The 16,578-nt window shown below is 31.6% G+C and overlaps 1 protein-coding gene across 2 annotated transcripts in view; it reads right to left on the bottom strand.

Annotated features, from left to right (window-relative positions):
- Positions 1–12,338, bottom strand: part of LOC124357778 (midnolin homolog) — a 56,644-nt gene extending 44,306 nt beyond the window's left edge. For both annotated transcript variants that reach the window (XM_046809835.1, XM_046809826.1), the window contains exon 1: positions 12,230–12,338. The gene's annotated coding sequence lies outside the window, so the exon portion shown is untranslated. The remainder of the gene's footprint in view (positions 1–12,229) is intronic.
- Positions 12,339–16,578: the final 4,240 nt, after the last annotated feature.

The following is a 16,578-nucleotide window of genomic DNA, read 5'->3' on the forward strand; positions in this document are numbered from 1 at the left end:
AGTGGACTCTCTCAGAAGCAGGAGTCGGGGAGAGATTAAGGTAAATTATCTGAAGAGAAAGCTCCTTTCACACCTGCAGCTGAAATTTTGCCATAATTTGATCCTTGTCATAGAATTGAATTAAAGTTACAATTAGTAGATTGAGCACTAACACAACTTATAACAAACTCATGAAAAGAGTAAGTCACGGTAAGATTAATACTTTAGTTGGCCGTAGAAGGTAATACACAGCGGCAAGTGGCAAGAGGTGGAAAGTAGGACGAGGAGCAAGGGCCAGCCTCGAGGTTGTGGGGGCCTCCCACTACAAGCCAGGTGAAACCTACAGGCTGACAGTCACTGCCTGCACACCTCACACTGGGCAGACGTTACTTGTCTGTCAACCAACTTCTGGCACAATAATGAAAATATAAGGGCATTTATACTCCACACCTCACACTGGGCAGACGTTACTTGTCTGTACAACCAACTTCTGGCACAATAATGAAAATATAAGGGCATTTATACTCCACACCTCACACTGGGCAGACGTTACTTGTCTGTACAACCAACTTCTGGCACAATAATGAAAAATAAAAGGGCATTTATACTCCACACCTCACACTGGGCAGACGTTACTTGTCTGTACAACCAACTTCTGGCACAATAATGAAAATAAAAGGACATTTATAAAGGAACTGCATGAGTTCAAAATAAGCCAATAACAAATTGGTATTGGAATGTTATACTACAAATCCAATAATATTCTATGATAAACAAATCAAAATAAATTGTATTTCAACAAGTTATCAATTCCTTTTTAAATTGAGGCTGTTAAGCAGAGTTAAAAATAATCTTGAAGTTGGTTAAAAATGTATACAGTAAAAATTAATTTTTAGCACTTTTTGATATTACATAATACTACTCAGAGTATCAATAGTCTCCTCCCTTGAATTTGAAGAGGTGAGAATAACTAACAATTTTTAAATTTAAGAACTCAACTTATATAATTTAAATTTTTTTAATAAATAAAAAAGAAGAGGAGTAGTGAAAGGTAGAGGGTTCCATATTGAATTTATAAATTATCCTCATATAACTAGATAGAATTTGAATATTGTAATTACAATGTATATTATATATAGTGTAGATTTAATGTTAAGTCCCTATTGTATAATTACTTGTATTTAATGGCAATAAATGACTTATGACTATTGTCTGCTGACTTCCGTGCTGAATGCATGTGTATGGAATTTGACCTCTTAACAGCCACCAACCTTATGACAGAAACCATGAGAAATAATAATAAACATGTTATTAAGCAGTTACTTAATTAATCCGTTAGAGGAGACAATGAAAATACTAAATTTCGCCACGCCTGGTATCTCAGACTGCATCCTATTCTGTCCCGGGAGGAAAGCAACTGTACACAGAAGCTTGAAAGGTTTAGAGATTAACAAGTAGGATACAGAGTTACATCGTACTCACAGATTTATGACATCACTGAGTTAAACTATCAAATATTCCATCCGTTAAAAGTTAAACCAAAGTGAGAGGAGAGGTTCATTGGCCTCCTCTAACGCTTTTTCTCCACCAGGGTGGGAAGTTCCCGTTATTTATTGTCGAGTAACTTGGACACCTGCTGAGTCTTTTGGGGTCAGTCACTTGACCTCCGTCGAAAAAAGTGGTAGGTCGTTTCGCCTGTAGGCGTTTCTACATGGCTTCGTGCTCACTGTTTACTGCTATGTTAACCTCTTATTTAGGCCTTACAGTCTGGCTTAAATAGGCAACTTTTATTGCCGAGGTCGTGGCACAAGTCATGGCTACAGTAGTAGGGGCAGGCCTGTTGGTTTTTTCTTATTAGGTGGAGAAGCAAAAAAGACATGAAAGGCTCGGACATTTTAGATATCACTTGATGCTAATGCTAGGCTCATCTGATGAAAAAATCTGGTCATGGTCACGAACCAGCTCATATTGGTCCTCAGCCTTGAGATTCCATCTACAGCGAATGGACTCTCCTTAAATCAGAGCCTGCAGCTGGAGAACTAGTCCTCTTACCATCATCCCACTATTCTATTCTCTTGAAGATGTTTGTGTAACATATTTATTTTTTATAGACTCGCAGTTGAACCTGATACAATTCCTTTTCAGAATATTTTTAACAGGATTTAATTTTTGTTACCAGACCATCAAAATTTGTTGACCTTGAATATTTTGAAAATGAACAAAGATCGATCAAGTTTCCTGTTTTTCGATGGAGTGCCACAAAGGGGTTTATACGTACTTAAACACATTCTGAATATAGAGCCACCTCCGTTTTGAAAAAAATACTATAAAACTTTATTAACCCAAAGAAAGAGGTCCTATCGGATTAAAACCATATCCCCTTGTTTCATTTTCGTATCAACAACCATTATAAAATGCAGGGAGCTGACTTTATTTTATCATCCTGACAGCATGTACTTCTATGGTGTAAATATATCTTATACCTGTATATATATAAAAATCTTTAGTCACGATGTATGTTGCCAATAAACTCCAAAACGACTGAACCAATTTCAATCAAATTTCACATGTATCCGTAATTTAGTCTAACTTAGAAGATAGGATAGTTATTATCTGAATTATTCGCTTATGTTGTGAATATAAACGAATAAAATGAAGAAAAGTTTTCAAAGCGCCTGCACATTATAACCTGCAATTACGAGATAGATACGTATATTTAAACAGTGAAACACTATTTGAGGCGCTAAGTTATGATGTATAATTGTCCTAAACTAAATTTTTTGGTTGAACTTAAAGGTTGAGTGGTAGAACCACTTTGTAATAAAATACATTATGCATGTACAATACATTTTTGACATATTTTCTTGATCGTGACATCAAGGTAAAATCTACATCGGGGTTGGAAATATAATTTACTTCAAACCAGAAAATGCTCATACGCGGGCAAAACTTACGAAAAGCGTGCGAAGCCGCGGGGAAACAGCTAGTAATATATATTATATATATATAAAATGAAGTTTCTCCAATAATTGCAATTATGAAACAACTTTTTGTTGGAACGGATAATAGTTTGTTTAGGAAGTAAAATGTCTAATTGCACATAAGTGCGGACTTACATAAAAAGAAAATTATTCTTCTTCTTACACAACCATGTAGTAATTATTTAAAACATTAATCATGTTTGTAAAAATAATAAAATTGTCTTTGGAGTGAAAAAACTTTGTGTGTGTTTTTTTAGAGATGCTAAGCAAATGAATGTAAGCTTGGTGTATACATGTGATTCTCAAGTTCAGAAACAAGATCTGAGAGTACAAAGGGCCAACCTGCTGATATTAGTTTATATAAACTGTATTATTTTCACAGAACTAAATACCACTCATTTTTGTGTCAAAAGTATACTACAGTCCTTTTAGCCAGATACACATTGGACTGTATAATTTATAACCAACTTCAAAAATAAGATTATTTTTAACTCTGGTATGTTAAAAATTGGTGATTAATATTTTTTTTCTCAATAAAGTATTAGCCAGATACACTTAATCTACACATGGGAAAAAACACAATAAACACCACTGTACAATTTGATAGTTAATTAGTTATAATCTGATTACAGTTATTTATTATTATAATAAAGACAGTTTGTTTAAAAAGATCTTGGCTACAGGACACATGGCATATTTTAGTGTTACTTACTAAATTTGCAACACAATGTTTCAGGAACTTTTATTTGCTCTCTTCATGAACCAAAAAATATAAAATAAACAAAAATTAAAAACTTTTTGAAAATCAAGAATTTAAAAATTTATGACATTGAATTACAATTAGCACTCACTACATTCCTTGATTAGTTATTTTTTCTGTATACCTAAACTTAGTTATGTTTTTCCACCGGAAGTAAAAGTAGTATACTTTAACTGCTAGTAAAAACTCAGTATTTTTACTTGTTTTTAAATATTTACTTCCAACAAGAACAAATGTTTAAGACAATTTAATCTTTTTAAGCTTATTACAACTATCAATTTTGATCTCATAATTTCCAACTTATCATATGAATATTGTGAACTAATTCGAATATCCTAGCTTAGTTGACAAAACTGACCACCGCCAAGCATAAATAAAAACCACAACTCAATTATTATAATAAAGAAACAAACACTCCTTTAAGATTAGGCGACCACAATACAACTTGGATGAAGGGGAAAAGAGTAATTTTGTTTGAAATTATAGAGGCAATTCTTGTACAAATATTTTTACTCAAGTGGTATTTCAAAGTTGGTATATTGTTAATTTTATCTGTCCTTGAAACACACTTGAAAACTGTTGGATGAGTCACTAAACGTAACAAGAGAAAGCATGGCAGTATGAATGACCTAGCTCTTAGGACGTAGATAACTGAACTCTCAATTAAGTTAATTAGTTTGATTCATGTAGAGGAATACCTACAACATATGTCGCAATTACTCAATCATATTATACATGTTGTAGAGTTTGTTCTATAATCCTCTTTGTTGGATATTAGCTATATTTTATTATATAAACAGTCGATTTCTAAAGGAAACTATGTGCTAGGTTTAACAGGAATTAAATTCTAAAACAGTCTGTCATTAACATACTGGACAATTTATTTTTAAATTAATCATTTTCATAAAACATGAATTAATTGCTTTAAATTATTTTAATGTTGGGACACTAACACCTATAATTAGTTTTCGTTTACAGATTTCACAATATTTCCATGTTTGGCAACGAAACACAAAAATACAATTAGGTTCAAGTAATTGGACGCGACGTCCTTGGCGAACAAAGGGCTTGACAGATTATCGTGGCTTTCACATTATCTCCGACTTTGGCTCATATAATAAGGTCAATTATACTTGTGTAATCCTCATTCCGGTTACTGATAATACACGATAGAGCATCCCAAACGAATGTAAAAACAAAAAGTTCAGGAGCACCGTATATACTAGGAAAGTATTGATGTCCCGGCTGGGAGTCTGGCCAGGCAACTGCGGCGTTGCCAGGTCGACGTTGCGTTGTTGCCACACACTCCACCTACTACCATCACATAATGCATGCACCGCGGACTACGTTTTCCCATCGGTTCCCGGATTCGCGTGCACAATTTGAAATTCGTGAAAACAGTTTCTCGTGTAACAATCTCTTACACACACGAATGTAGATCATTCGTTCTGCCTGAGAACACCATTCATACAAAATATTTAGTTGTGTATCGGAAATGAAATAGTTTACTGAAAATTAGAAAGAGAATTTTACTTATCGACAGCTGAAACAGTAATTATAATAAACGAACATTACGATTAAATGTGGTAATATAAAGTAATGCTGAAGACATTAAACGACAGTATATACGAGCACGATTCTTGAAACACCTTACTTAAGATTAATTTCTGATACCTTCAATAACAACTTACAATTACAGTACATCCCCTTTATTTTTTAGGAACTTTTATTTCTGTTATAAGCGAATACGAAAAGCGCGATTTCCCATAAAGCCGAGATATCGCATCCTGCTGGGGCCAGGCTCCACAACAATGGCCAAACTACCCTCGAGGGGGAGGGAGACGGGCATGGGTAAGGGGCAGGTGGAGTAACGACAAAACGCTATTGTCGTCGTCACAAACAGGTAGCCCTGCCCTGAGTACCAGCTGACCTGACGTCACCTGACTCTTCGTATCGCTTGCTCGTTTGCTCTCGGAGTTTTGGAGGCTATAAAGTTTACTTTATAGCACTGTATTGCCTTTAACTGTAATATTCTTCCACGGGAGGCTGTTTACTTGAGTAAAACCATTTTAACCGACAATCAAATCAAAGTTCTATTGATATAAGTTGTAAAGCATCACAGTTAAACAAGTTTTTATCAGTTTGAGATATAGCCTACAGATTTGAATTAAATTACAAAAGTTGTTAAAATCATACAGTTCAATTAACAAATTTATAGTTGAATCATAGTAGTCAATAAATAATAATTAATCTAGAGTATATTTTGGGGTTCTGTACTCAAAATGGACCCTTTCCTTCCCTGGTCCAACACTGCTACTATATTACTGTATGAGTGTTGTAAGTTAAAATTTTGGTGTTGCATTTTCTGTAATGCCCTACACATTGCTCAATTCCATAATTAAAAGTTTTGAATAATTTTGGACAACATAGCTAACTAATATATGTTTACTAAAGAAATAGTATCAGAATTACTACAAATTATAAATTCAGTGTTTGTACTAGAAGAGGGAAAATCAGGCATTCTGTTTTCATACAAAGCAGTAACTTTGAACACAAAAATTAACATTTGTTGCATTAGAGGAAACGATTAAACCGGACTTTATGGTACTTAAACCTCTGAAAGAAATATATTAATATTTATACGTAAATAAATACATTTGACTTGATATACCCAATATAAAAATTGCTGTATGGATTATGAAATAATACAATATTTTGTATTTTTAAGCTTTTTAAAATAACAATAGTTAAACGTTCAAAAAAACAAAAGAGAAACAATTTTTATTTACTTATTTATCAAAAATCTATTTCTAAACAATCTTTTTTTCAATTCCTACTATTAGCTTACAAACTCTTTTTGTGTGTCAAAACTTAAAAATACATTCCTTAAATTAAACCACTTTTCATTACTTGATCCAGCCTAAATTTTGCATATAAACCAAATACTGTGACATATTCTTTAAACAAAATTTAAAACAATTAAATTACCGGAATCTACTCCATTGATCTCTAAATTTGTTGAAGTCTCCAAGAAAAGCATTGGTGAGTAAAACCAATGCCTTAAAAGACAGGTCCTAACTGTCTGCAATTGTTTGGTTTGTTAAGAGTTTTTTTAAAATTCTTAGTCTGAATTTTATTCATATTTTCGAAGTAAAATTCATCACCAAAGTGGTTTTATTAAAAATCTGTTTTACATATACCAGCAGTGTGAACAAAAGCTGATGTAAACACTGTGTATATTATTGTTTATTGATTTTAATACTCTGTTTGAAATGTATAGAATGTGAGGAGCTTGCAAATGATACAGAAGATAAAAGTAGAATGTGTTTACAAAACGAATCACAAGATGAACACAAAGCTTGACAGCACACTCACAACAAACTGTCCTTAATCAAGTAGGAATTGTTTCAAATAAATAATTGTTTTATCAACGACTAGGTACATTTGTCTGAAAACAAAGGTGCTGATGGAGCAAAGCAAACTCTACACGGCCAACACATTAAACATGTAACAGAATTAACTCTAAATAATTTCTTCTAAAATATTAATTTTGTAAGCTATGACATTTGCTTAAAATATTGTTGAAACTTAAAAGTTACTGAATACAACTTTAATTGTAACTTTATTGTTATGAGAAACAATAAACCACTACTTTGAATCATGTTATTGTTTCATGTTAAAAAATGAACACACTGTATGGAACATTCAGCTGACACGCAAGTACAATAAGACTGTTATTAAAACTGCAGTCTTTCTCTAATTATGAGTCACAACAGGATAGCTGCCTCACCAAAACAGATGTATTATGAATAAGTATGCCAAGGGTTCACCTACTTAGTCACAAAGACTTGCTCAATCAACCCGAATACTTGTGAATGAAATGCAATCAGACCCACTTGGTTAAGGCAGATGTTTATTGCAATGTGCAGCATGAATTTCTGCTGATACATTTCAGTGGTTCACCAACCCTTTGTCCTAGATTAGCTTAGTTCACCATCTATTCTTTTATCTGTTATTTTTATAATAGCTGTAATAGATGGCCTTTCATACACGTACTGTGGACTTAAACTAACGTTAAGTTCAATTAATTATTTAAAAGTGGTCATCAAAATGTTATAAATACAGAATACAATCTTTTACATTTACTTTGTAATGTTCACATCTAATATAAACAAAACGTTTGTAATACTGATAAACATTTGGTAAGCAAGGAATGTACTCAATGCATCTCACTCATTCCTAAAAAATTAAAACCTATATGAAACTGGAAGGCAAAATGATAAAACTCAATCTGTAATAAAGCAAAAAGAAGAACATTAACAAATGCTAGAAAAACATACTCTTTCAGTTATAAAAGCTCCAAGAAACAAGTTAGAAGAAGGAAAACTAATTGTGGTGTTTGCAGGCATATAAGACGATTTAATTTTAATAAAAAATATGAAACGAACAGTTTCTTTAAAATAATGTAAACATTCAAAATGAGGCAAAAACATGATATCCTCTGTAAGATCTGTAGAACTTGCATCTATTTATAGAACTGTGTGGTTTTCTGTTCAGGGGCTGTAGCCAGAGAAAAAGCTAAGAAATTCTACTATTCTTGTGTTACAATACAGGCACATCTCTAAGATCAACTAAACATACTGAAACTATTCAAAACATTGATAGTAACCAAACAAGTGCACATTCTCAGTGCATAAATCTGCTTCACAGAGAAATCAAACCACTGGTAGCTAACTTGATACAAGCAATTGTTTGGAGGTTCAGTCAGCTGAGAGCACTAAGTAGAATTGAGTGTTTGAAAAAATCAAAACAGAAAGGATGTAACTAACAAAAAAAATCTCAACACTACACTAACTGCAAAAAATGAATGAGATCTAAGAGGAGTCTGGAACTTAAAGATAAAATCCTTATTCTGGTAGACAGTCATGGGAGAGATAGTTTGTGATTACTTTCATCAGCAAACCCAATCATCATTCAATGATTTCATAAAGAATTTGAGGAACTTATCAAATTATAAGATAAATAAAGATTAAGGGGTCTATTCCAAAAGTATCCAGATTGATAAAATTTATCTGCTGATAAGCATTGCAGGATAATGAAAGTTAGCAGAAGTGAACTGTGCACTTATTTCACAAGGTTTGGTGAAAATTGCACTGATTAGCCTCGTGACAGTATCAGATTGTTTCCACGCATATCAAAGTACTTACTGCATTTTGATATGTAGGAAAGAATCTATGAGATTATTTGTAACCAGTTTTGTCAAACACTAGGAAATACTTGTAAGAGACTTACTAAAAGTTATTACGTGATTTTAGTGTCGACACTATGAGTCGTACACAAGTTTATAAATGGTTTAAACATTTGAAGAAAGTTGTGAAAGTGTTTGAGCAATGTGGAGGCCCCACAACAGGTCGAAGTGATGAAAACATTCAAGAAGTGAAGAAATTAGTGATGAAGACAACCTGCTAATGGTAGAAGAAATCAGTTTTGGTTCTGTTCAAAAATATTGACTGATGATTTGGATTTGATATATGTTTCTGCAAAATGTTATCAAAAATTGCTTTCACCTCAGCAAACAGCAAGTTCACATCTTGGCTACTCAAGATCTCATCCAATACTCTGAAATCACTTGACTTCAATCTGTTTCCTAAAATCAAATGTCCTTTGAAAGGATTTGACATATTTGGTCCCCCAAATCAAATGTCATCTGAAAGGATGACAATTTCAAGATGTAGGGCCTAGCCGAGATACAACAATATGCAACACAGTAACTTTCTGAGATTCCAAAAAGCTACTCTAAACCTGATTTAAACAGTTGAAATGGCATTAGAAGGTATCTAATTTGAAGGATAATAAGTTCTAAAGCTGTTCTAAAAAGTCAAACTCTTTTTTTTTAAATAACACCAATCCAGATACTTTTTTATATTCCATATGTAAACGTTTGATACAAATGATTCAATAGTAAAACACCAGATCTTGGTTTTCATTTTGAAGTAATAAAATTAATAGCAATAGTAAAGTTATAATAGTTATGCTTGGAATTCGTCTTTGATTTGATAAGCTGTGGTTTAATGTTAGTGGTCTATTTAGAAAATCCGATCTTAAACAGATCGAAGACATATGAGTGTCAAAACCCCAAGAACCATAAATTTGTAATTGTTGCAAACAGATCAAAGACATTAGAGTCTCAAACCCCAAAGAAATATAAATTTGCCATTGTTGCAAGTACTAAGTACTGTATAAACTGCATGATTATAACAAAGTTGACTGCGCTTTAATACTGGTAATTGGTGAAATTCAACTTTCATATAAGACTTTCCTCAGAAGAAGCATGTGAATACCCAAATATGTTGCAAGCACTACAGTTAGAACACACTTTAAAGATAGTTCAGACCAAAGAGAAATCAGTCTGTCTAAATGCATACTCCGTACTTGCATATTATCATCACATTACTTTGAATATCATCATGTAAATTTTTGAGGGAATTCACCTGCTCCTAAAAGTAAAAAAATAAATAAAAACATTTCAATATGTGGTATTTACAAACCAGATTAGAATCATTGCAGAAATAACGTGCTAAGTAAACATCATTGTATTAACAGAGTAGAATATGAGAGGAAACAAAGAATTAGGTCTAACTTTTTTCTTGTTTTAAACTAAAGTCGTAATAGTAAAGGGAGTGTCATGATTACAAGTATACAAGAAGTTGAATCAAGGCTAGTAAGCTTAACTCTGTCATTACCAAATCAGTTGCCTGAGGAGAAAAACATTTTGAACTTGGTCTAATAATTGTTATTGGCAGGTATAAATTTTCACCCTTGATGGTTTATTTTTTTGGTAAGAAAGTGGGGTCATATTATAATGTGCAGGTGATGTTAACAATTAATTAACATCACACTAATAGTAGTCGTAATTCGTTCAAAAATAACTTAAAAAGGCAACATGAAGTGTGTAAGATGACTGGTTTGTAAAGTAGCAATAGTTTACAGGCAGGTTTTATTACATTATTAAATTATAATGGCCAAACTATAAAAATCTAACGTCCTTTACAATCATCTAGTTTACTTGTACAAATGTTTAACTATTCAAAAAAGACCAAGTTTCCAAAACTTAGGAACATATATGGGTAGAAGTGTATCTTTCCATTAGTTATGAAATATACTTGTTACAGTATCTGTATTATGATATTCATTTTCATGTTCAATATGTCTTGTGCCATTAATAAGCAATTATAAAAGCAAACCTCGTCAATAACAAAGCTGAGATTAGGATCAAATGAGTAAGCCATAGAACATTACAAAAGTTTTAAAATTATTATTGCCTATTGTTACTATATCTTTGATACATCTAAATAAAAGAAGAAAACAACCAATAATTTAATATTGCAGCCTATAACATTATAATCAAGTAGGCCAATTTTTGTCACTCAGTCATTCCAATCTTGAGCTTGACTAGAATAATCTCATTTGTAAGGCAAAGGTTTTAAAATTGCTAGGTATTATAATAAATAATTATATATTGTTTTTTCAAGTAATTTGTGATTGAAACAATGGTATACTACTTTGACATATATACATAAGATTAATCAAAATAATTATCAAACCATAAGGGTATTGAACATGTTTTTATATAAAAAATAACTATATCAAAGATTGTAAAAACAGTTATTAAAGTTCTAATACAAATGGGGAAAAAGTTCTCCATGGTAAAAGCCTGTTTGGTGATACTTTCATTTACTTAAAAAAGGGATCTTAATAATGGTAGCTACAGAATATTTATTAGTTAATATTATTATAAACTTTAGTTCCAATTCCAAAATATTAAAAATTTTATTATTTATATACTATTAAATATTTTAAGCCCCTGAAATTAAGATAGTTGTGGTTTCAACAAAAAATTCACCCTGAATTCATAATTTAGTTTTGAAACTAGAGGATTGTAAACACAACTGCGCCAAAAGCAATGACCTTCAAACATTCACACTAACATTTAAACAAGGCCGAACTGACACAATACTACTGGATAATACTAAACAATGTTTCTTCTATGCCTTGTACGGTAAACAACCATAGTCTTAATTTTGTTATTATAGTAATGTACAGATTTTGAATTTCAAATGGCAATTTATTAAACTTGGCCCTAAGAAATTATACGTCTTTTTGAAAAATGTGTTGGCTGGCCACAGTAAAGTTCTCTAAATCTGTAATTTAGACTTGTAAACCTTATCTGTTAAACTACATATGCTCTGCACAAACTTTATACATAAACATATATTGTAAAGGTAAAATCCCCAATGAACAAAAAAGTGAGAATGAGTTATCTGTTGTTTTTTTCTTTTTTAGAATAAATCTAACAAAGTGCTTTTGAACTATTGCAACGGGTTTATTACACCATAATCCATTCTGCTTTTCACCAATGAAAATATAGCATTCAAAGCACATCATGACTGTAATTATTTCTGAAAAAATAAAACACTAACTAAAATTAAAAAAGCAACTAGAAACTCACCAGAAGTCCTGTTTCAACGCTAGGTAGAAGAGTCAGCCTGCTGCCATCTACAAGTTGATTTTCTTGTACTGTTCCCTCCCTCAATTGTCTGTGAAAAAAAAATTGAGATTAGATTACATAATATAAGCCACAAATAATTTGTTGTACTGTTCTCTCCCTCAATTGTCTGTGAAAAAAATTGAGATTAGATTACTTAATATAAGCCACAAACAACAACATTAGGTGAGAGTAATTTTCTTGTAAACTAAGCAAACGTTATGGATACCAACTAACTTTGTCATATGTTTACTAAAAATTGGTTTCGATATTCTAAATCCTTGTAACAGTTATGTAATGAAATTAGACACTGTCCGAGTTCAACTAATATAACTACTAGTGCTCAGAAAATGAGCACACAATTAACTATTGACATTATTGGCTGATCGTTAGCGAAGCCTGTCAATCAATTGTCTGGACAAATTTTTGAAAACGAACTGATCTATAGACTTGGAATTTTACACAAACCTTCATTTCTACATGAGCAGCAATTGAGTTTGATGATGGTTTTCATCACCTCATGGGGGGCTGAGCATCATTAAAGCCATAGTGTAAAATCATTGTTACAAATAAGTTTGGTATTTTTATCCCCATTTATTTTGTGGTGTGTTTATGTTATTTCTACATTTTTAAGTTTCGACAACCCAATGTGGAGCACATCACGTTTTTAACCTCCTGATGATATAACTTTTGTTCTGGAACATCTAGTGGATAACTATGAAATTTGGAACTGTTTTGACAAGATACATGACCATGAAGTTAAGATACCAATTAGCCATTGAACATAAAAGCGTGATATTGCAAACAGCCAACACAACACACAATATAAAGTTTAATTAGTAGTTTTACAGCATGATGTAAAACCTAATTATATACTTCTGTTGCAAAATGTACTCAATCTGCCGTTTGAAAATGTACGGATCACAAAACAATATTAAATAGTTTTATAAAAAAAGACCTGCTCAACATGTTAATAAAATATTTTGAACTAACGTTATCCATGTGGTCATTCTCCAATGTTTATTACATGGAATAGATAAGTCTGTATCCTGTTAATAAGAAATAAAAAAGCTGCTTTCAATAAGGAATGTACTAAATTGATTAATGAACAAAAATTCACTGAATTTATTTTTCAATATGATTTTGATTTTTACCATAGAACTGTACACAAAAAGCAAATTATATTTGACAGAGAGGAACTTTAATAAAGGACTAAACTACAACCTACCACATACATCTTCAGTTCACTAATTCAAGCCGAATTAGCTATAAAAGTCATCCCTAATGAAGATCCATAGAATGGCTCCAGATGTATATTAATACTGTAAATAAAATTAATGAAAAACCCAAAAATAAAGTCGCTCACTTGAAAGATCCTACCAACATCTACAAAAAAAACCTCATAAAAAGGTAAAATACTATTTACAGAAGATGAAATGAAATCCATATAGGTAATGAATCTTAAAGACCAATTTTTCATGGCATTCCAAAAGCATCTAAACATAACACTTCTATTATGCGTATTGTGGACTATACTTCTGCCTCTTCCCTCCACTTACAGATTTGCTTCAAAGCTAGAAAAAGTTTTGAGACATATAATTTCATATCACAATTTTAGTCTAAGGAATTCTTTTGATTTTGTAGAAAAAAATTAAATGTATTACCCCATCCAATTCTAGTCTCTTTTGCTGTGGTACACCTCTAAACAAACAAACTGGTTTCCGAAATACTCAATACACAGTAGTTGAAAGTCACCTGAGTCGATCCCACCTGCTACTTGAAGCTACAAATGAATTAACTGCGCTGTCGAAAGAAGTCCTAAAACAAAATTATTTCCAGTTTGATGAAAAAAATGTACAGTCAGACTGACAGGCGACGGGTTCACCTCTAATATATGATATTTACCTACATCTCATTGAAAATGAGTTTGTCATCTCAAATAAAAATAAAACAAATAATCTCAAATATATGTATTTATTTCTCCCTGGAAGAAAGAAAAATAAGTCAAAATACATATATACAGGGAAACTCCTAGCTTCAGACCAAGCCAAACTCCCTACATCTTCCCCCATATTCACAGAAATTTGCTGTATACAATTTCACTGTTATTGTCTTTTGAACTTACAGTTAGAGGTCATAAGAACTACCAAAGAGAAGTCAATATTATAAAAAGTTGCCACACCTAATGGATGGGATAGCAACTAGTAGACAAAATTATTTTTAAAGTACAAAAATACTCAGTAAAGTTATGTTTACATAAATAAACAACACTTTTATTTGTGTAGAGCATAGCTAGATTATACAGCATGGACTCAGGAAAACACTGAAAGATTCAAAAACACATTTGACATTTAAAACGAGTAACAGAGCGCGTAATATCGTGAAGGAATAGGAACGACAACAACAATGGTGCATACAGGAAAAAATGTAGTGACTGTAACAGTATACAGAACTGTAACATTGGACAAACAGAACTGGTATTCGAAAATAGATTATTTTGAGTTCAAACTTAAAATCATCTACGGTATCTTACAGTTACTGTTATTTTGTCATAAGTTCTAATTCACAAACAAATAAACAAAAATTGTCTTTTGCTCAGCTTCTCATTGCCAACAGTCACGACATGGGAGAAATTAATAACAGTTTGAAAATTGTACATAAATGCAAGAAAGGTGGGAAAATATTGTACTCTTGAAGAAGACAAAATTTATAAATACTTCAAAACTGTACAATTTTTAATTGTATTAGTTGTGCAAGAGACTAATCCAATGCTATAAACTGAGTCACGAAAAAACACAGTATAGTACACAACATAGTAATATTTTCAAAACTGATTGAAATATTTTTATAAAATGGAGTTTTAGGCATATTTCATACTAGTCAGCTATGACTAATCACATAATAAAATACACCGGAATTGGTAAGGCTAAAACAGACAATATTACATGGAAATGACCAGGAAAAATTAATTATCGTTCCTATATCATATACCAACCTACACAAGCTTTTTTTAAACTGTAGATTTCCAGGCTTGAAAGTTTGATTTAATTGGGATAGATTAGTGTACAGCTGATTTAAATGTTACAGTCTCTCTTTACACTGACTTGAGGATCTCAAAAATGGAGATAGGACGAGCTGGAGAGTTAGACAACCGACCAAGGTTCGTAGCAGGATATGTGGGTCACTGTGTACCACTATCTCCTGGCCCAGGGTCAACCAGACACTCTCCTCCTGCCATTATTGTGTATCGGGTTGGTTAAAAAACTAGGTAACTACAAGAAGATGTTATAACCTTATAGGATGTATACATTATAAAAAAAGAGTTATTTTGCAACTAACATGTACACCATCTACAAATAAATAACATAAAATTGTGCATTAGTGCTTTTGATGAATGTTTCAAGAGCTGGCTGTAGTAAAATAAGCTTCAATTTTCCCCATGAAAACAATGTTAGACCTCATGTGGTTTAACACCCTTATTTTAGATTGTACCGTTAGTCTTATTCTAGAGATATCATTGAAATTAATCCAAATGCTTTTTACTTTTTTCGTAACTTACATACTTTTTGAATATTTAACGAAGTAAAACAAAGTTTGAGATCTTTTATGAATAACCTATATATATATATATATATATATATATATATATATATATATATATATATATATATATTGAAAAAACTAAAATATATTTGGATATGTATTAATGATATCTTTAAAATGAGACATCTACCATAATTCTACGACTACTTAAAAATAAGGGTGTAAAACTGCACGAGGTAAACATTGTCCTTGTAGGAAAAAACTCAAGATCATTTTACTACAGCCAGTTCTAAAGCAACATATTTGTTAACTTGGTAAAATTGTTCATAATCATGTATTTATATAAAACTGTACAATTTATTACAAATTTATTTTTTTTTTAATACAAGAGATCTTTTTTTAACTTTTCACCTTAAAGTACTCAATATATTATTTAAACAAGCAGACTACGCTAAAAATGAAACCCATGATTGTGTAAAAATTGCTATCTAAAAAGTGGTATGTAAACTTACTTGCTTTTTTATTTTTTTTAAAATTCAATACTTTTATTATTTATGTAGATTTGAATAATGTTTATGTAGTTAAAATAAACCAAAGAACACTTAATTCATAAAAGTATATATTATTTAATCAAATTTAGGTCCAAATAAAAAGTTAATATCAAGACATGAATTTTTCAAAGTGGCCTATGTAAATAGATAAAAGATGACTGGAAAACATGTAGTTTTATCTATACAATTTTTTTTAATAACACTTATTTTTTAATGTTA

The sequence above is a fragment of the Homalodisca vitripennis genome, chromosome 1 (assembly GCF_021130785.1).
Source record: "Homalodisca vitripennis isolate AUS2020 chromosome 1, UT_GWSS_2.1, whole genome shotgun sequence".
Taxonomy (NCBI): domain Eukaryota; kingdom Metazoa; phylum Arthropoda; class Insecta; order Hemiptera; family Cicadellidae; genus Homalodisca; species Homalodisca vitripennis.